General features: G+C 42.8%; 1 protein-coding gene across 1 annotated transcript in view; it reads left to right on the top strand.

Annotated features, from left to right (window-relative positions):
• Positions 1-291: 291 nt before the first annotated feature.
• GPHN (gephyrin) overlaps positions 292-22,480 on the top strand; it is a 273,273-nt gene continuing 251,084 nt past the window's right edge. Inside the window, exon 1 of the mRNA XM_060274140.1 lies at positions 292-312. The gene's annotated coding sequence lies outside the window, so the exon portion shown is untranslated. The remainder of the gene's footprint in view (positions 313-22,480) is intronic.

The following is a 22,480-nucleotide window of genomic DNA, read 5'->3' as shown; positions in this document are numbered from 1 at the left end:
TGTATTTTTAACCTTCTGCTGGAAGCCACCATAGCTGCCAAGTTTTCCCTTTTCTCGCGAGGAAGCCTATTCAGCATAATGGAATTTCCCTTAAAAAAAGGGAGAACTTGGCAGCTATGGAAGCCACCCAGAGTGGCTGGGGAAACCCAGCTAGATGGGTGGGGTAGAAATAATATATTATTATTATTATTATTATTATTATTATTATTATTATTATTATTATTTCCTTTTTAAACAGAGATTTTCAATTGCTGTGGTTTGGTGAGAATAAAAAGAAACTGCAATAGAATCCCTTGGGCTCAAAAACATCAGGTAAATAAGCAAAATCTAACTTTATGAGGATATTTTCAAACTTGTAATTTGGATCAGGAAGTCATTATTTTTAACATTTTGGACTGACAAGTCTCAAAGAGCAGCTTGGCAGTAGACTGCAAAATTCCCTACAATGATCTGACCTTGTAAGCAATCTATGGTATCAACGCCCCCTCGGGTTTGTTGCCCCTTTAGTATGCCATAATGTTTATTGTGTATTGAAAATAATTTAAAATATAGCATTTCACTAACAACTTCCATCGGAGGGGCTCGGTGTGCATTATGTGCAGTCTATTGAGCCATCACTGTGATATATCTTGTTGCTGGTATGCAGTGTAGTAGCTGTTAAACAGCACACAGCAGTACTACACAACAGTTTTGTTAAGGAAGCAAAAAGAATACTGTACTCAACTGCATCAGCAGGGAGAATCTAGGTCAGCAGAATGTAATTACTAGAGCTGACTGAGCAATGAAAAATATTTTCCAGTAATATTCATTTGGGTTGTTCTAAACAATAAGGCTTTCCTAATACACACTTGCAAAAAAGCCAATTTAAGATTGCATGTTCAAAATAATTACAAAATAGACATTTGAAATTGTTGGTATTTGTATCCTTTACGTGCAATATGCTGTGCTTCCAAGGTGCTGGCAAGTTATATAATTGATCCCAAACAGGGTACATACATTTTACCACTCAACTTACATAACTAACAATGCTGCATTACTTTTGCCATCTGAATATCAAATATTTGCAGTGAACTATTAGTTAGAGATGCCTACAGAAGAATACATTTTCCTAGGAAATTTCATTTCCCCTCCCAACTAATTGGATAGAAGACTATGGAAATAAATTAATTATGATTTTCAAAGGATTATCAGTGCCCATCTACAATTCTGTTCCGGTGTAAGGCAGGTTTCGCTCTGTAATTTCCATTCACTTGTTTGGAAACTTTGACCTTGGACAGGAAACAGATTAAGCAAATAACTGACATATCATTATTTGGCCATGGCAGCTCAGGACCCACAAAGCTGAGGGATAATTAAAGGTTTGAAAGATGTGGAGAGTGCCTTGTGGTTAGAACGAAGTCTATGGAAAAGTCAAAAGTGAGTAGGTCCAATAAATGGTGCAAGTTAGCCATATGATGTTAAAAATGTAGCCTAAATCAAATATACAAAGTAATAACCCAGCCATAGGAATAATTGCCACAGCAGTTTCTCCTGCTAGTATAACTATGACATCATGAACAAAAAAGAAAGAAAAAGAAAGAAAGAATAGACTTAAGCTAGAAAGAGTTGGTGTGATATCATGAATACTAATGTCCCGCCACGGCATCCATTTTGACAGAATCTGCCATTTACTAGAAATCTTAATAACAAGTTTCCTGCTTAATATAAGATGTGCACCCACTGTTGTAAAGATACAATGAATATCCAATTCTTACTTAAAAATATGTAATTCAACCCAAGTTGGCAACAATCATATTGGTAAAGTGTATGCCACGAGTTTTTAGATGGTCTTTTCCAAGGCTACATTCCCTCAACTGTATAGTGAAAATATAATCAAAACCTGGTGCTTATTTCTTCATACATTTTAGCTCTCTAAACTATGTCAGATTATTCCTCTCATAATCTGTCTGTCCATTCTAAGGAACAGTGTGTCCACCCATCTGTCATGGTCGTGTGTGTGTGTTCTTAAATATATATATATATAGGAACAAAATAAAATTTAGGAATTGTAGATTCACAATAACAAGTTACAGTATTAATTGAAGAAACATACCAACAGAACTGTAATCCACATGTTCTTTTTTTGGAAGCCAGTAGAATGCTCAACAGATTCACAGTACAGTAGTTAGGAAGGGGGTACATCTGTAGAAATATTTTGCCAATAGTTTTCTGGAAAAAGCAGAAGAGTGCATTCATTTCAACCAGACTGAAAAATGGATCCTCTCAAAAGGATAGTGAGAACAGCTCTGCCACATATGTCAGGGTCGAAAAGCCAGGACATGGCCTTCCCCAATCAGCCCAAACAGCCTACTGATGCGCTTTGGTGGCCCCCCTGGCCCCGTAGCCCTTCACACATGTGCTATCCCAGCAGTCCCAGGCCAAGATGGTGGCTCATACCACCTTCCTATGCTCACAAAATGCCCTTTTTGTGATGGGTGCCCTGTATTGACATGCAGACAATTGCTGTGGCCTCAGCGTGTTTACATATGGAGAAAAACATGGGAAACAGGACTTGGGTATGGTTCTAGGTGTGTGAGGCTATATGGAGGACTGGAGCTGCTGCTCCAACTTGCGGGAAAGGAGTATTTTCCGCTGCTGCCAACCCTCCTTTCAAGGGATAGGAGTTGCCTGGGACTTTCCCTGCAGAGGCCTCCCTACTTCCTCAACTTCCATTGGGGTTGGGTTCCATACCAGCTGCTCTTTGGGAGTGTTTGGTGCTGTCTCTCATTGTCCGGAGACCTACTTCTCGATTCCTGTGAGAGACAGAATCTAAGAGGCAAGGTGTTGTCATTTGGATTGTTTGGAGAGCAAACTTTGCTCAGAGTGTTCAAAGTGGCTGGTGTATTGCAGGATGCTTCCCACAGTGCAATGTACAAGTCACCATGATCAGGGGCGGAGGAAGGGGGCAGTGGGGGCCGGCTGCCCTGGGTGTCACCACTGAGGGGGCTGACAAAATGGCGGACGGCACTCACCACGGGGCCTGCAGTGCTCCCAAGCCATGTGTCTCTCCTGGGAGTGACGCAGTGACTTGGGCGCCCACAGGCTCCACGCTGCCCCAAACAGCCCACCCGCCACTGTAGGGCGGCTGAGTGGGAGAAGGCAGGCAGAGTTCTTGGAGGCCCCGCGAAGCGTCCTGCCCTGGCTTGCCCTGCCCCACAGGGAGCTGGCCCTGCCCCATGGGCAGCTGGCCCTGCCCCAGGCACCCAATCGGCTTGCTCTGCCACTGACCATGATGCCGAGCGTGAAGTCCCTGCATAAGGAGCTCATTCATCATCATGCTGTACCACAAGAGGCAGAATGTGAACTGTGGCTGCAGCATGAATGGCTTACATCCTGGGGGTACTTTGCTCTGGTTGGTGGATGCTGCATCCATTTACCACTTTCAGGCTGGTGTGGGTATGGCCTTGGGCCTGAGGTTTTGCAGTTGGGTCTGTCCCATTGACTTCTATGAAGCTTTGTGAATTAAACCATTCCTTTGGTGGCGACTCACGCCAGATTGTGGGAGCAGGACTGTGAACAGAGCAGAGTTTCTCCACATCGCATCTCTTTCCTGCCCCCAACATGCCCCTTTGGGTAGGCTTTGTATCAGGCATGTCTCCTGTAGCAGGCACATTCGCCATTGTCAGGAGTATGGGCAGGAGTCAGGCTCTGGGGCCTGTAGTGCTTTGCAGGACTGGGGCCTGCCTCAGCTTGTGCTGGAGAAGCAGGGAGTGGCCACTCAGGTGAGGCCTCAGCTTGTGCTGGAGAGGCAAGGAGTGACCACTCAGGTGAGACCACTTGATATCTCACTGCACCTGGTGGCAGGAGCTGGGAGGGATAAAAGCTCAGCATTTCCATTCAGCTCTTTGCCACAGCAACACTATCCCTGCCGTGTTGCATCTGGTCTCTTGCTCCTTGGACCCTTGCCTTGCTGACGCCTTGCTCCTTGGATCCTCGTCTTTGCCGACGCCTTGATCCTCGACCCTTGGACCTTTGCCTTGCTGACGCCTTGCTCCTCGACTCCCAGACCTTCGCCTCTGCCTTGCTCCTTGACCCTGTGGCTGCCTGCTGCTGGACCCTCAACCCTGCACCTGTTCCAGCTTGTGCTGGAGAGGCAGGGAGTGACCACTCAGGTGAGACCACTTGATATCTCACTGCACCTGGTGGCAGGAGCTGGGAGGGATAAAAGCTCAGCATTTCCATTCAGCTCTTTGCCACAGCAACGCTATCCTTGCCTGGTTGCATTTGGCCTCTTGCTCCTTGCTCCCTCGCCTTTGCCGATGCCTTGATCCTCAACCCTTGGACCTTTGCCTCTGCCTTGCTCCTTGACCCTGTGACTGCCTGCTGGTAGACCCTCAACCCTGCACCTGTTCCTGCTTCTACACCACCATCTTGCCTCTGGTCCTGACGTCCTCAGCCAGGGCTTCAACCGCCTGCCGACCGGACCGTGACAGTCATCCACTGAACTGCCTTCCAGCAGACGTAGCAGTAGGGCGGAATTTAGACTGGCCTAGCATGGGCTTGGCTCAGCTCGAGGGGGTAGATAACCACATCCTAACCCCCTCCAGTATCTAGGGCTTCTATTGCACAACTGATTAAACACATTCAACCTATAAATTCATTAAAATGGCGATGAAAATCATACCTTGTCAGCAGATGAGTTCTTAAATTGAAGTATATATCTATACTAAAAGTATATATCTACTTCGTCCCCTTTTATATTATAAAAAGACGGTGGTGAAAAGCAAGATCTTTATCTGCTTAGGAAACTACCTCCAGTCCTTGTTTTCAGGAAGGGGAGAATGGCGAAGCATGCTTTATAGCGTAATCATCTTGATTTGCTTTCACAGCGATAAATTAACTTGTGCCAGCATATTTGTTTCATCATCCCATCTCTCATAACCTTCCCAAGCCTGCAGAATACCTGTGATTACTTGCTTATCCAGTTTAGCACCTTTATTGTGTGGGTGGTTCATCTGTGCAGCTGCTCCCTTGAGGGGCAGAAACTACCGTCAGTTTGGGGGGATCCAGGCAATAATGCTGTATCATGTGCAAAACAGCCAATTAGCAAACCAAAATGACCTCCCTCTGTGTCCAATTTGCAGTGAAATATTAAAGGAAACTGAACAGACTGATTACGCCTGGCTAATATCTGTACGCGCGCACACATACACAGGCAGCCTATTTTAATTCTTGTTCAGCATGCACAACAAATGCTCTCTTCTCCTTCTACAACATTCACTAGTATTCCCGCAATTCAGCTGCTGCAGCACTTCATCAGTGATTCTGTACACAGCCTACAATATATGCTACTACACTCCAGCAAGCAGGTTCTATCTCTCCACAGGGACAGAGGATCTGAGTTAGTGTCAATCTCCTTTCGGCAATTAGAATTAATGACACTCCCATTTACATATGCATAAATGTTTATACACAGAAAAGAAACCTGCCTGGTATATTTTCAAATTTCTCCTTACTATGATAGGTTTTTTTGATGGAAGCAAGCAATGTGCAGTGTTGATTTTTCATTCTCGGTGACCTGAAAAACCTTGGGAAAAGAAAAAAACAAGGAGCTGCTGAATATTTTTTGCTTCTATTGATATATTCCCAGAAAGCCTTAACATCACCCACTATTTCTCTTTGAATGAAGTATCCTGGAAATACCAATTACATGTGGGCCAGAATCCTGGAATCCTACCCAGATATGTGGTTTTTGTTTTAGATGAGACAGATACATTTTGCCTAAGATTCATGTTACAGGATGAGCAAGTCAGATTAGCATGTCTGAGGGCCATTTTATTCAGAACCCATTCTCACAAAACAGGGATCTACAGGTTCAGCAGTGGGTTCCCTGCTATTAGTGTCCGGGATCTGACTCACTCATTCAGCAGGTGCTTAAAACAGAAGTTTGCTCACCTGATCCACAACCAGAACATGACAGCTGTTGCTGCACATTGTAAATTATAGCTCAGTGTCCCTTCCTACATGTCTAGAATACATGAGGCACATGTTTGCCTAGAGGAGAGAAATAGCGTAAATTCAAGCCACTTGCTTTTATACAGCCCCACTGTCAGTAATCCATAAAAAAAGTAAGCATGCTGAAACCTCATCAAAATATGCAACCCTGTATTTATCGTATATTGATTGGCCTATCAAGAAAGATACTACCTATCATGTCCAAGAGGACACCCGTGTGGTTAATGAGCAGAGTCGAGGCAGCAATCAGAGACAATAGGTTTTCTTCAGAATGCGGGAACCTTGCCCAAAGGAGGAGAATGGAAGGAAACACAGATTTTGTCAAAAGGAATAAAATAAGGGGTACAAAAGAAGAACAGGAGGAGGAAGAATTTGAGGAATTTGCTGAAAAAAAATAAAGGCAAAGTTATTTTAAAACACACTTTTTTAAAGAAAAAAATTATTTTAATGCATCAGAAGCAAGAAGGAAGTCAGTAGTACCACTGGATAAGTGAAGGGCTATGCTGTATTTATAAAGCCCTAGATTCAATCTCTGGCATCTCCAGGTAGGGCTGGAGACAGCTTGGTCTGAAACCATGGAGAGTCACTGCTCGTCATTGTAAACAATATTGGGTGAAATGAACCAAGGGTCTGATTTGCTATAGGGCAGTTTCCTATGTTCCTAACAGCACGATCTATGCATGCCAATTCAGAAGTCCCTTTGAGTTCAAAGGAGCTTTCTCCCAGGTAAATGTGCATAGGATTGCAGCCTAGGGGAGTTAAAGGTGTGTTACAGAAGGTTAAGGGGCATGCAGAGAAGCTGAATGGATTCTTTGTTTCTGCCTTCACTGATGGATATATGGAACAAGTACACACGAACTGACATTTTTAGGAAGGAAGTCTTTAGAATTCAGGCAAATATTGATGACAAGAGATGACGATCTAGGTTTTATCAAGAAATTAAGAAAGATTAACAAACAACCACCAGGTCCAGACAATAGCCAACAAAAAGTTATTAAAAACTCCAATGTAAAATTATTGGTCTTTAACAAAGATATGTAACTTGTCCCTAAGATCAGACTTATTATCTGGAAGGTGGCCAGAGTAACATCAGTTTTAAAGGGGGTTTGGGGGTGGGGTGGATGACCTGCCAGTTAGTTTTATGTCTGTTTCATATGAATTGGTAGGAAACATTTAAGGAAAGCACTATCTAGAACCTAGGAGGACAAGTCTTGCTGAAGATCATCATTTCTTCTACCATAGTAAGTCCTGCCTCACTAACCTCTTAGAGTTCTTTAAGAGTGTCAACAAGAATCCTGATAGCAAGTGATCCAGTAGACATTGTGTACCAGAACTACTAAAAGTCGCTCACCAAACACTTCTAAGCAGACTTGGCAGAGAGAGGATAAGAAGAGAGATCCTCTTATAGAGTAAAGATAAAGGGACCCCTCACCATTAGGTCCAGTTGTGACCAACTCTGGGCTTGTGTGCTCATCTTGTATTATTGGCCAAGGGAGCCGGCGTACAGCTTCCAGGTCATGTGGCCAGCACGACAAAGCCGCTTCTAGCGAACCAGAGCAGCGCACGGAAATGCCGTTTACCTTCCCACTGTAGCTATTTATTTACCTATTTATCTACGTGCACTTTGACATGCTTTCGAACTGCTAGGTTGGCAGGAGCTGGGACCGAGCAACAGGAACTCACCCCGTCGCGGGGATTCAAACTGCTGACCTTCTGATCAGCAAGCCCTAGGCTCTGTGGTTTAACCCACAGTGCCACCTGCGTCCCAAGTTACTAATTGAATAGAAAGCAGAAGATAAAGATGAATGGAAAGTTCTCACAATGGAGGGGTGTAGAAGTGGTTTGGATTTGTGTGTTTTCTTAACTTCCCCATAAATGATCCACTGTTAGGGGTGAGGACAGAAGTGGCCAAGTTTACTGATGATACCAAATAATGCAGCTGGTATCTCAGAGAAATAATACAAAAGAAGAAATCAAATTTATTAACTTATGGTTTCAATTGTTTCAATTGCAGTCTCTAAATCTAATTAATGTACTTTATCTTTTTCATCTCATAATAAGGATAACCTGCAGAAGCAAGTATGGCATCTCCCATTACATAAATTATTTTGCCACTAGCATCATGCCCATGTGCCTCAGAGTAATATGATGAGTCCCTGCATAGAGTGGGCCATTTTCTGAAGCAAGCCCTTCTTGGTGATTCCATTGTTATGCAATCTGCTCCAAGGGAAGGCTGCCAAGCTCTCCTTTTTGAGCCTTGGAAAAATGGCTAAGATGTGAGTGTTTAGTCAGGCTTTTCATAGCTATTATTCTACTATATTTTTGTGGTACTTATTATGGCTTTATTTTGAGGTTTGTAAGGTGCTTTAAGAGCTCAAGTTGTAGAGCTGGACACACACACACACACACACACACACACACACACACACACACACACAGTAAGTAACTAATTGCATTCTCAAAGGTGCCTTTTCTCTTTCTTTTAATCTCACTTGAACTGCACTTCTTATTTTGGGTCCTCTAACCAATCATAGAGAAGCAAATTGACCTGCCAAAGTCCATTTGGGGTTATTATCTTCCAGGAATGTTTGGGAGGGCAGAAGTGTCAGTGATAAACCGCCCTAATGTCACTGGCCTATTAAGAAAATATATGAACAGCTGCTTCAAATATAGAGATGACATTGATTTCTGGAACACCATTTATTTAAATGGAGATTACTTCCCTGCAATATGGTTAGGGCAGAGTGTTGAGGGGGTTTGTTTATTTATTTACTTGTATGTAGGCTTGAGTTTAGGTGCCATCAGTATTCTTAGAAGAAGTATAGCTCTACAAAGTAATTTGCAATTCTACTTCTGTTGCCATTCTTGCTCAAAGGAGTACCCCATCTTCTGCTCCAACTCATCACCTCCATTTTGTTCTGTAGTAAAATAATATTTTGTTTCTTTTAAAAATTCATCAAGTTGTCTGTGATGGTTTATAACACAAAAAGGCTTTTGAAGTGATTTTAATTCCTCTCCTTTCAGGAGTTCACCTATATTCTCTCTCTCTCCAACTTGGTTTCCCTCCCTTTAATGAAATCCTGACAGTTAACTGTATTTTCAGTTTATTTTTGGAAATTCTCAGGTGTTCCCTGACAACTGCTAAGGTTTGATAAATTGCATCTTCTTAAAAGGCTATTGATTTGTTCTTTAAAAATTCTGGGTCAGGCCTGTTGCCACAGGTCATCTACAATTGAACAGGGTGTATCTGTATGTTTTTATCTCTCAGCTGAAAAGTTTGCATGAGAATTCAGGCTATCATGACTGAAGGTACATCTTTAAAACACTTGGATTCTGCAATGATTCATGCAGCATGAAAGAACCCTTTCTAAAATTGAAATGGATTACTCAAAGTGGTGTTAATATAGACTAAAGGACTGTGACACAGAATAATTTTGTTTTGTTTTGGTTTTTTTGTTAAGCTTCAATCTCAGAAAACTTTACAATACAGTTTAGTAACTAAAAAATTAACAAGGAAAAATAATAATGGATGAAAGTCGTGAGAGCTTTGCAAAATCCTATCTTTGAAAACTGTGGAGAAACCATATTCCTGTGAGGTAAAGTTTCACCCTTATAAGAGTGCTTTAATGATTGATATGCTGATCAGAATGTAAACTACAAGAAGGAAAGCTGTGTCTCTTACCTCCTGCTAGAGCCAGGGGGAAGATACAAAATATACAAGGCTGCTAGCAGTGGGCTGAGTGACAAACTGTCACTGCTGCTAAAAAAAAATGGCTGCACGTAGTGCTTTTCTTCTGGGGGGCTGCAGGGGTACATGAATCCAAGTTTGGCCTCACTGAGGGGCAGTATTTCAATATGATTAGGAAAATGAGAGTTCCCCTAAACATTATTTTAGGGCGGGGGGAGCATTGGCCGTACAGTATACACATACAGTACTGGGTTTTGACATTTATATACAAAGCAGTAGCATAAAGCAGCAGTCAGTTTTTTGACTGGTAGTTTGGTGGACATGCCATTCAATTCTATTGGCCCGGTATTTTAGATCAATGGAGTTTTCAGATTCCATCAGAGACAAATTGATTGGCTGGAGGGGAAATGAAGCCAGGTTCAGCACTGTGGGGGGGGGGGTTGTCGCAATAAAGAGTTGTTTGATGATAAAGAGTTTCAGTGATGGACTTAGAGGAAGCTGAGAGGAAAAGGAGAAGCAAATCTGAAAGATGAAATAACTTGAGGCAAGGGCTCCGAAGGTCTGCAAGACAGGAATGGGAGACTCCAGCAGCAGCCTTTGGAAGAGCGAAGGTCAAAGTGACGGCAGATGGAAGATCTGCTGACCAGAGTGAAGACTTTGATGAAGGTGGTAAAGGACCAGAGAGAAGTAAAGCCCTCTTGGCAACCCTGTGGGCTGGAGTTACGAAAAGTAATAGATTAAGAGTATTGGGGGGGGGAACTAGAGCAAGTACAGTATCCTATCTATCTAGGCCCCTTAATTTCAACGAGCCTACCCTGAGTAAAACTTAGTTGTGAATATCACCCTATATTTGTGAAAGGGGTAGTTGCATCAATTTAAGGTTTAAAGTGGTGGCAACTTTTGATAAAGTAGAGACTAAGCCTTGAGATGGAAAGGTTTAAGCTGCTTAAGGCCTCCACACAAACACACACCAGTGCAGTGCAATAAACAAAATCTGCCCTTATTCCCTTATGAGGTAACAAGAGCCCTTGTAGAGTCCTTTGTAGGTTCTCCATCGGTAGGAGAAAATAACAGAGGCCAACCAGAGAATATTGAGAAGCAAAGCAGCTAGTAAGCCTGATCTTTATTAAAGCTGTTGCAACAGGGTGCTCCCCTCTCACGCAGGAGAAAAGAGGAGGACCCAGAACAAAGGCGTGCCTGCCCTTATATAGACATTTAAAATTGCCCACCCTGGAGTCCAAGACCACCCCCAGAAACATCATACATACATCACAGAAGGGGTGTAGCCCAAGACCACCCCCCAGATACATCATACCTACATCATAGAAAGGGCGGTCTACAACAGAAATCTGAGCGCGTTGTTATCCCCTGTCTGCCAGGCTATCTGATAATGCCTTCTCTGATTGCCTTTCCTGGTAATCTGGCCATTCCTTTGAGATGGAATCTCACTTAATTCCTGAGACAATGGGAAGGTTCCCTCACCCCCTCCTTCCTTGCAGAGAAACATTTGCTCATTTTGGGAAGTCAAAATGGTTTCAGGGCTGTCTTCCTGTGCTGCTTCACACATGTGGCCCATACATTTTTGTATGTATCTTTTGGTACATTGATGAACATTTATTATATATATAAGACCTTAATTTTTTTTATTTCAATAGAGATAGTTTAAAATATTGGGAACATTATGATCCTCTGGAATTGAATCCCTAGGCAGACGCACTTTGAAAGACTCTGCCTCCAATGTTCGTTTCTATAATATCCGATCTTAGAAAGAAATTATCTGCAACAAAAAACGGTTTATTTGCTGTTTTTACATTGCAAAACACAGAATAAGTTCTTTGGGGCTTGATAGTTCTCTTAGGTTTATAGGTATTGGAGGAACAGAGGACCTTTAGACCCACTGGAGTTCATTGGGTAAATGCAACTCTTCTAAGTCAACAGGGACGATGCTACTCAGATAGAGTGAGTGTTGCCAGATAAATGGCGATTCTCTTTCTGTTCCTCCCTCCCAGAAGATGCCTTTATTGCATATTACTTCATTAATCAGTGGCTATTTCTGCAGAGCAGATGCCAGCCACTGTGTCTCTCCCCTATTCCTACATTATTACCACACCACAATCTAATCTCAATTATTCCAATTTAAAATTACTTAGGTATTGTCCCATTCTGTATTTACTGAGGAAAGCCATATAATCATATTAATATTCCAACTAAAATATGGTTTATGAGTGCAGATTGCAAAATGGCACGTCTGTGTTGTGCAAATCTGTTACTAATCAGAAGGATTTTTTAATCTAAGCATGGCTGCTACTTAATGGTTTCTTAATTATGCAGAGGGCTAATCAATTTTTTTAAAGTGTTCAAGTGATTAAAAGAAGCTATGGCAATCATCTGATATAAAAGCGAACCATTTAGAGATGACTCATGAAATAAATAATTTATTTGCCAAGGCAGGGGAAAATTACTCTATTTTTGAGTGTGTGGCCTTGATGAGCTTTCATACTCTGACTGTCTGTATTTCTCTTCACACAGGCTGTTGTAAGCCAGTAAGAGGCAAAATGATACTATATATAGCATAGAACCATTGATTGGTGCTTGTACAGCACTTTTCCCTGCTTGGTGATTTCAAAGTATTCCACTAGATGATTTAGGGCACAATCCTATTTGAGAGTCACTGACTGGGGAGGAGGCATAGAATGCGGCAGAGTGCAAGATATGTTGCCACGACAGATGCAATCGGTGAACACTTCAGATATGTTGGCAGGCCATAAGAGAGACCACCCTGTGACCAGGATGTTTCTAGCTTTTCCTCCATGGTCTTGTTAACCTACATGCCCTCCTTCCAAGCTCCATGACAGAGAGTTATGCACAGTGCCACCAGGGACATTGCACCTGCTATGCTGCTATATCCCAAGCCATTGTCTAAGGCACAGGAGCCATGCTGGGGTGATAAGTTGGCAATAACACACACATGCCTCCCTTTTGGGATCCACTCCATCCCAGATGCAATTCAGATCAGGCTTTGACTTTGCCACATGTGTTTCTCTTGGTGCTGCGGAGGAGGAATGGTAGATACAGATCCCTCTTCCACATCCTGGTATCATCATCTTACTTCAGCTGCTTCGAAGAGGAGATTCTGAAGGGAGCTTGCCCCTCAGCATACCTGCCAAGTCCGGGTCGTAAATATCCGGGATCGGCAGCGCGCGCATGACCGGAAGTTGCGTGACGCAACTTCTGGTGGCGCTCCGCCCTTCTATGGGCACCAGAAAATAGCGGCGCCAGCACCGGAAGTCGCTTCCGCGCATGACCGGAAACACGTAAAAGTGACTTCCGGCGCCGGCGGCGCCATTTTCTGATGCCCATAGAAGGGCAAAGCGCCACCGGAAGTCGCGTCACGCAACTTCCGGTCATGCGCGGAAGCGACTTCCGGCGCCGGCGCCGGCATTTTCTGGTGCCCATAGAAGGGCAAGCGACACCAGAAAAATGGCCGGGTAATTCTCCTCCACTCATAGCTGCCAAGTATCCCGATTTAAGGGACAATACCGGGATTTTTCGCTAAACGGGAGACCGCCGGGAAACGGTAAGAAAAAAGGGGTTTTCCCAGCGGATACGGGATACAATGCTCCTTGCTTCCTCTGTTGGAGTGAGAGTGGCACACAACTGGTGTGTATAACACAGGTGGGTCAGGAAGAGAATGAGAAGGAGGATAGGAAGTGAATTCCACTGGCATGTAACACAACTCCTTGGGAAAATAATAGAAAGGGGCTAAAGGACAATTTGACCCACGGCAGAGTCAGGCTATCCATCCATGCAGCATTCCTGTAGATTGGATCAAACATGCCTAAGAATGGGGTTCTCATTCACCTTTTGCAATGTGAAGTGGTACACTCATTCAAATTTGGGATCCCCTGCATGTAAAATGTGAGCTGTTCCACCTGGCATCTATGACTGTGTGACTGTGTGTTGACACTGGGGACAGGGGGAACACAAATCATCATCAAGAAAGGGATTGATAATAAAACTGTCAATATCATAATGCTGTTATACAAATCCATTGTAAGACTGCTTGGAATACTGTTTACACTTCTGGATACCTCACATCAAAAGGGATATTGCACAGGTGGAGAAGCATCTGAAAAGAGCAACCAAAATTATCAAGGGAATGGAGCAATTCCCATACAAATTTTTTAGTTTAACTTTGTAGTTTAGATAAAAGGAGAATAAGGGGTGACATGGTGGCAGTGTACAAAATTATGTACAGTGTTAAAAAAGTGGAGAGAGAAAGGCTTTTCTCCCTGTCTCATAACACTAGAATTTGCAGGCTTCCAAAGCAGCTGAATGCTGGAAGATTTCAGGACAGACAGAAGAATATTTCTTCACACGGTGCATAGTTGAACTATGGAATTCGCTTCCAAAGGAGATAGTGATAGTCGCAGACATGGATGGCTTTAATCCTGGCTGCCAGTGGGAAACGGTTTAAAATACGGTGGTTTCCCGCGAAATACGGGAGACTTGGCAGCTATGGCTGGGAACTGTGTCCTTGTGGATTTAGTGGCCGTCTCAGTATGGGCATCAACACCAGCACAGTCCCAGACTTGTGGGCAGTAGCAGCCTGTCTGTTGTTTTTATGCCATTAACAAAACAAAAAACTTTCTGGCTGTGTGTTTTCCCATTCCCTGCCAGGCTGAGCACATATAGGATACGGTAGCTGTTCTGCCACAACAGCAGCAGCATATTTCTCTTCTCCTACCCCCAACACAACTAGGGTATTGCAATACTCTGTCATAGTATCCAAAGAACTTTAAAAGGTATGTATTAGTTTTACACCCAGTTAAGGCTTGCACAGTCTATGAAGAAATTAAGTCACACCTTTGCTGTTAATGAGATCACAGTTCTCACAGAGGTGCTGAAACTACTTTTGGGGCTAGACCATTTCAGGCTACAAGTGGAGGTGCACAAGTCTGAATACTCTTTCAGATATACCGGTATATTTTTAATTGCAAATTAGATGTTATGGAAAATAAGAAGCATTCAAACCTAGCCTTTCCTTCGGCACTTATAGATACGCAGGGGTTGGTTGTTCTTTTCTGGAATGGAAAAGCATTCATTCATTCAGTGGAATTTGCTGCCAAGGAGTGTGGTGGAGTCTCCTTCTTTGGAGGTCTTTAAGCAGAGGCTTGACAGCCATCTGTCAGGAATGCTTTGATGGTGTTTCCTGCTTGGCAGGGGGTTGGACTGGATGGCCCTTGTGGTCTCTTCCAACTCTATGATTCTATGATTCTATGATTCATGTGAGCCCCTACCTGCAGTTTGCAATAGTACAGCCAGGTACTATCCACGGCCACAGTGAGAACTAGGCATGGCAACTGTGCACCAGCAGCTTGGCTTCTTCTCTAAAGAATAAAACTGCCTCCAGGAAAACCAGTTTGTTTTAGCAATGCCTCTGTCTTAACTCTGTTAAATATGTCTACAACCCTTACCGTGTTGCTCATTATCATTCCCACTTTACAGGTAGGAACTGAGGCTGGCAAACTAATGCTAAAGCACACACTTGTTTGAGCTGTGATTTCACCCCAGGTTTTTTATTTAATTTAGAGACATCCAGCGCTTCCTTCACCAGGCTGCCAAATAAGAATTTCACCTCTGGTGATGCTCAGCATCTTGGTTTAATGTTTTTATCTCAAGGTCCTTTAGTTGTTCTTTCTTAAATGTTCCTCTTTATTACAGTGTAGCCACGGAATGGCTGTTCAATTCTTGTTTAAATAGTGTAATAGACAGTGTCTTCTGTATGCCCACTTGCTGCACTAGAGGGAGTAGGAATCTCGTTTGTGCCATGGGCAGCTCTGCCTGAAATCAGACTAATATACTCTGCATGCTGTGTAGAGGCCATCACCAGTCTGATCAAATACTGTCGTTGCTAAATACAATTCAGCGAAGCATGAAGATCAGGACAAGGAAAACTCCGGAGCTCCATATGATAACAAAGCTCTTCCTACAATAAGTTTTGTTTTATCCCTCCATATCAAAATCACATTTAATTCCATTAGCAAGCAGAGGCCACCTATAAAACTAAGAAGAGGCTTTGGTGTGTACCTGTGCATGCGCTCACACACACACACAAAATCATTAAATGGTCTGGAGGCTGGAAGACCCAGAGGAGCAAACATTAGTGTTAAGATGTGTTGTGTACAAGTACACAAACACAAAACAAGGCCTATTGGAGGGTGGGTGCGCCAGGAGTGCCATTTGGCCTGGAGACTCAAGCTCAAAGAAAGCCTCAAATTTTGAAATTTCTTAATTTTGGGGCTTTTGAATATTATTATTATTTATTGAATTTATATACCATCCTATAACCGGAGGTCTCAAGGCGGAATAGTTTCTCAACTTGGTATTGTGCATGTTGGAGCAAACTGTGACACTCTCACAGCTCAGAACTGCAAATTCAAGAAAACGAGAGATGTGATTTGGTAAAATATATGTGTGTTAACTTATATAGATCTAGTCATATCCACTTCACTCTGGAGCCTACTTCAGTGCTTTGATTTGGGCCTGTCTTCACTTTGGATCACCCTCACCCCAGACCCCGAATTCAAAGCAACCTTCAGAAAACCAAAGCTTTGGCCCACCAATTAACTCACTGGGAAACAAAAATGGCTATAACTTTCTGGGGATCAGGGAGAAGATTTCGCATTGACACATAAAACCTTCAAATATAGTAGCCCCCAAGAGGAGATTAACCCTGAAATTTGGTAAAATTTCAAACAGGTACGTAAAGGGCTTCTTTCAGTTTCTTTAAACTTTTTTTTAAAAAAAACAACCATAACCTTTTTGTAAAATGTCAATGAAAGGGATGAATAATACAGCCTAGGCAAACGGACCACAAAGAGGGGATTATAATAGCCTAGGTGGGTATGTAGGCAGCAATGAAGGAATTATAATACCATAGGCATGGAGGGACAAATGATCAAGGTTACTTGAGAAGATACAGCTGTAGATAAAATACAAAACCAAACTTGGCCAAAATTGGGAGAGGGAGACAGAAGTGACACTGCCCAAGTAGCTGAAAATAACGAGTATAGTTGGGGCTCCTCCTGACTTTCTTTTGTGCTGCATTTCTAGACACAGGTCCAGGCTTTAAAGTTCCATGTCTGAGTGGGGGGGGGGGGTGGTCTTGGTTATTTCCCAAGGAAAACCTGCATTTCATCACTGAATCAGAATAAACAGGAAAAAATTTTTGCAGATTGCCGTTTGCTCCGAATCAGTGGTTGAATGTGGGTTTTCCTGGAGAAAGCACTGGGAAAAAAGAAACCTGCTTGGACACAGTGCTTTAAAGTGCTGGCCTGTGCCTGGAAAGCACAGCACAAAAGGAAGTCTGGATGACCTCTTAAAATGAAGACGAGAGACATTTGTCCTTTTTTAAATGAAGGTGGGGCTGGGATAGCTGGGGATGGGTAAAAAATAATTGAGAGAAAATAGGCAGTGGAAGAAGCATGAGGGTTGATTGGTTTGTTGCTTCATTTGTTTTGCTGCCTGAAGGCCACCTCAAGCAACTGTCTTAGAAGCTTTTGCAAATGTGTGTGTGTGTGTGTTGGATAGGGGGTTAGGGAAGAAGCATGAAAACTACTGTGTTTGCTTTGCTGCGTACCAGCCATGGGTTCCAGCCAGCAGCCGGCTACTCGATGGACTTATTGGACGTGAATGCCTCTGTGCCTACAAAGCATGATACCATAAACATTTGCTTTTATTATAGCTGCTACAATCAATGCAACTTTCAGTGCCCAGCAAATGATGACGAGCTATTTAATTCTGACACCTAGATGCACAATTACAACTCTGTAGCATGGGATATTACAGAGCATCCTGGACAACACTAGCAGTCCTTTGGATATGGCTAGAAGAGTGCTATCAGTCTTTTACCATCAGGAGAACTATACTCCTCTCATCTACCATTGGTTTCATACAATGAGCATCAGTTAGGACAAGGCTTGTTCTGACAGCTAAAATTCTGGCCAACAAGCAGGAAGTAGGTACAGCTGCATCCCACAGCTGCAATTTTGGACAGAAGCTGCTTCAGCTGCACTCGGCAGAGGTACTATCATAATTCCATCCAAAACACAATTGCGGATAATCTCCTAAACTCCCCTAGTATGCAAATCTTGAACTGAACTATAATTGTCTCAATCTTCCTTTACCCAAAGATAGAATGTCACTATTCTGCAGCCTTCTGGGATCATTTCTGCCCTCTGTGTCATCTCAAATATAAATGCCAGTGGTGCTGAATTTTCATCAGCTGCTTCCCTGAGCACCTGAAGTATGTTTCATCAGGCCCTGATGACTTAAATACTGATTTCATCACCTCCCTACCCCCTACTAATCTGATCATAGATCCCTTTCTAATAAGAGAAAGAAAGAAATGCATCTGAATACCAGTTGCTGGGGAAACACAGCACCCTTCCTGTACTCCTGGCCTGCTTGTGGGCTTCCTGTTAGCATCTGGTTCATCACTCAGGGAACTGAACACTGGACTAGATGGGTCTTTGATCTGACCCAGCAGGACTTCTCTTATACTGGAAATGCAACTATACCTCCTTGTATGTACAGTATGTTATACCCTGCTTCATCTTCCTGACACATTTGCATATTGCTTCCAACATCTCTAGCTCATCTAATTCACTTAGCTCCTTTTTTGTAACATTATCCTGAACCATTTATTAATCTCTGTAGAGACATGCTCTTCCTTCCACATTATATATATATATATATATATAATATTCCCTTTCCTGTATGCTTCACTTTTGATCTTGATTTCACTTTCAGTTAAAATTGGCCACTTCTTTATGCAGCCATATTAATCTCACATGAACCTTTCCATCCCGTTTTTGGCACTGGAACAGACACAATTGGGCCTCCACATCTTAGAAATTGCAGGTCCTTCTGGACTACCCATTTCTTTAGTTTCTATGTACAAAAAAACTGAGAAGAGCCTAGATCCCAGAGTAATGACTAATTCATAAACCAGTTCTGTTTTCAGATTGAAACGGGAAAGAAAAAAAAGGAGCAATAAGTAGCAGAACTTTTTTCGGGCAGATTTTAAATAGCTTCCATGTTTTGGAGTTGGGAGGAGATGTGGCAGGTAGTCTGTAACTTCCTACCTCACCTTGTGCTCTCCATGGGGCTGTGTCATAGTAAATTGGACCGGGTGTGGCTGGTCCATATTTCTGTAGGAGCTTAGATCTAAAAATTTGACAAAAGGGAATCAACAGAGGAAGAGGAAGAAGGGATGAACAGAGAATGTGCAGTTGTTTCAGTTGCACACAATGACTCTCAACCTGATTTTTATCATTATATTGTGGTACAAATCAATGTCAAGAATTTTGAGGTTTTGACTTCATAATTTTGACTCACACTTGAAATTTTTCATGCTACAGGAAGAAGCGTCATGATGATACATGCCACGGGGATATATCTGTGTGTGTGTATGATTCTGAAATAAACTATTCTGACAAATACATAATTACATTTTCCTATACAGACGACAGAGAAAAAGAAGAGAAAGTTGTTGATACATCTTTACAAATAATAGTGGACAACAATGTGGACATATGAGTGTAAAATTCATGATGGAAACAAGAGTTGCAGGTCTTATTTGTGGGTGTTGTTGGTTTTTTTTAAAGGTGCATCCATCTCTATCTTATGTGGAGAGCTGGGACTTCAGAGCTCTTAATCAAATCATGATACCCAGCCACCACTTTCCCTCTGATTCTACAGCACCTGAAGTATCTTTGCACATCTACAGTGTTCACTAAGCTGGATCTGAGGGGAGCTTACAACCTGGTCTAGATAAAGCAGAGAGATGAATAGAAAATGGCTTTGCAGACAAGATATGGGCATTATGTGTACATGGTCATGCCTTTTGGACAATGGAATGCCCCAGTGGTTTCTCAATATTTTATGAATGATATTTTTAGCAATTACTTGGACCAGTTACTGATAGTTTACAAAGATGACATTCCGATTTATTCAGCCAATTCTCAATTGCATGAGTTGAATGTGAAAGCAGTGTCGCAGAGGCTCTGGGAGTACAAGCTGTATGCTAAGTGAGAGATTTGTGCATTCGACCTTGCTACCACTGGTTTCCTTGGCCACCTCATCACTCCAGCAGGGGTGAAAATGGATACAGCCAAAACAGAGTCAGTACTCTCCTGGCAGTCTCCCAAAACAAAACAAAACAAAAAGACCTTCAGAGATGACCAGTGTATGACCAGAAGCACAAGAATCAGGGAGGGTGGTTCACACAATCCCCTTAAGATGTGCTTTTAACGTAGGACTGCCACATGAGAAGAATATTGGGCCAGTGGTGATTCCTCCTGCTGACATTGGCAGATATGTGGAATCCCTTAATACAACAGCCAGAGAGGAGGCGACTCGGGGGCAGAGCTAGCCAGCATGACCCCACATTCCCCTCGCATGTACTTCTACTACAGGCATCCCCAAACTTCGGCCCTCCAGATGTTTTGGACTACAATTCCCATCATCCCTGACCACTGGTCCTGTTAGCTAGGGATCATGGGAGTTGTAGGCCAAAACATCTGGAGGGCCGCAGTTTGGGGATGCCTGTTCTACTACATACTATACTATACTATACTATACTATACTATACTATACTATACTATATACTATATACTATACTATAATACTATACTAGCCACTATGGATGTGGAATCTCTATATACCAACATCCCACACAATGATGGTTTACAAGCCATAAGGAACACCATTTCAGATAAAACCACAGCGGACTTTGCTACCAAACTCTGCCACTTTGTCCTTACCCACAACCACTTCAAATTTGGTGATGACCTGTTCCTCCAGATCAGCGGCACAGCCATGGGCACCCGCATGGCCCCACAGTATGCCAACATCTTCATGGCAGATTTAGAACAACGTTTCCTTAACTCCTACCCACTCAAACCTCTCCTGTACCTGCGATACATTGACGATATTTTTATTATCTGGACACATGGACAACAGACCCTGGAAACCTTCCACCAGACATTCAATGACTTTCACCCCACCATCAACCTAACAATGAACCAATCTATGCAAGAAATACATTTTTTGGACACTACTATAAAAATACAGGATGGACGTATAGACACCACCTTATACAGAAAACCAACTGACCGACAAACATATCTACATGCTTCTAGCTACCATCCCAAACATACCAAACAATCCATCGTATACAGCCAGGCCTTACGTTACAACCGCATCTGTTCCAACTCTACAGACAGAGAATCTCACCTAAGAGATCTACAGCAAACCTTTTTAGAACTAAAATATCCACCTGATGAAGTTAAACAACAGATCAACAGAGCCAGACAGATACCTAGAGAGAACCTGCTGCAAGACAGACCCAAAAAAGAAAATAACAGAACACCACTAGTCATCACATACAGCTCCCAAGCTAAAACAGTACAACGCATCATCAGAGATCTACAGCCTCTCCTGGACAATGACCGCTCCCTTTCTCAAGCTCTGGGAGGAAGACCTTTCATTGCCTACAGACAGCCACCCAATCTTAAACAACTCCTCACCCACAATAATACAACCACCAGACTTAACATGGACACTGGTACCAGAGCCTGCAATAAACCCAGATGCCAACTTTGCTGCCACATACACCCAGACAACACCATTACTGGCCCCAACAACATCCAACATACCATCTCAGGACTATTTAATTGCTCATCCTCTAACATTGTGTATGCCATCAAATGCCAACAGTGCCCTTCAGCTCTCTATATTGGACAAACAGGCCAAACCCTACGCCAAAGGATAAATGGACATAAATCTGACATCAGGAACCAGAAGACAGAAAAACCAGTAGGAGAACACTTCAATCTCCCAGGACATTCTATACAAGATCTCAAAGTAGCTGTCTTACTACAAAAGAATTTCAGAAATAGACTGGAAAGAGAAGTTGCTGAATTGCAACTTATCACCAAGCTCAAAACCATGGAGGGACCTGGTTTGAACAGAGATATCGGGTTCTTATCTCATTATACATGATAAGCGATCTTCAGCCATCTCAACCCTTGCTTTTTCATGCAAAACCATTTGCAGTCGTTTGCGGTCATCAACAGCTATCAGTCAGTCAATCACCCATTTCCACCACCCTTCTGAGTGATCCCCCCTCCCCATCCCCACCCCTCCCCACCCCTTCTCTACATAAGTGCCTGGAAACTTCCATTTCACTGTATCTGAAGAAGTGTGCATGCACACGAAAGCTCATACCAAAATAAAAACTTAGTTGGTCTTTAAGGTGCTACTGAAGGAATTTTTTTATTTTGTTCTACTACATGTGATTGTGAGAACCCATCTGGAATGATATGGGAGAAGAGTCTTACATATACATATCATGAATCACCCATAAGTCTTTGCACCTGCCAGATCGACCACTTATAGATCCCCAGGTAGTATAAATGGGTGGCATGTGATTTCTGAGACTTGAGTGCCCCAGTCTTGAGACCAACCAAGACCCAAGTAGCAGACATGTCCCACTCTCACCTTGACCTTTCTCTTCGCTCATCTTATTTTTCTAAACAAAAAGGGCTCAACTTCTTAGCCTTTCCTGGTAGTGAAGATGTGCCATCCTCACCCAAGATAATTTTAGCAGCCCAGAAAAGTACAGAGAGTAACACAAGGCTTTGTAGTGCATCTGATGCTATTCAGGGTGGGGGGAAGACTCCCAAAATGCATTGATTCACCCTCTTATTCACCCCACACACAGAATGGATG

The sequence above is a fragment of the Zootoca vivipara genome, chromosome 1 (assembly GCF_963506605.1).
Source record: "Zootoca vivipara chromosome 1, rZooViv1.1, whole genome shotgun sequence".
NCBI lineage: Eukaryota > Metazoa > Chordata > Lepidosauria > Squamata > Lacertidae > Zootoca > Zootoca vivipara.
Note: the sequence above shows the minus strand (reverse complement) of the source record. Positions and strands in the feature narration are given on the sequence as shown.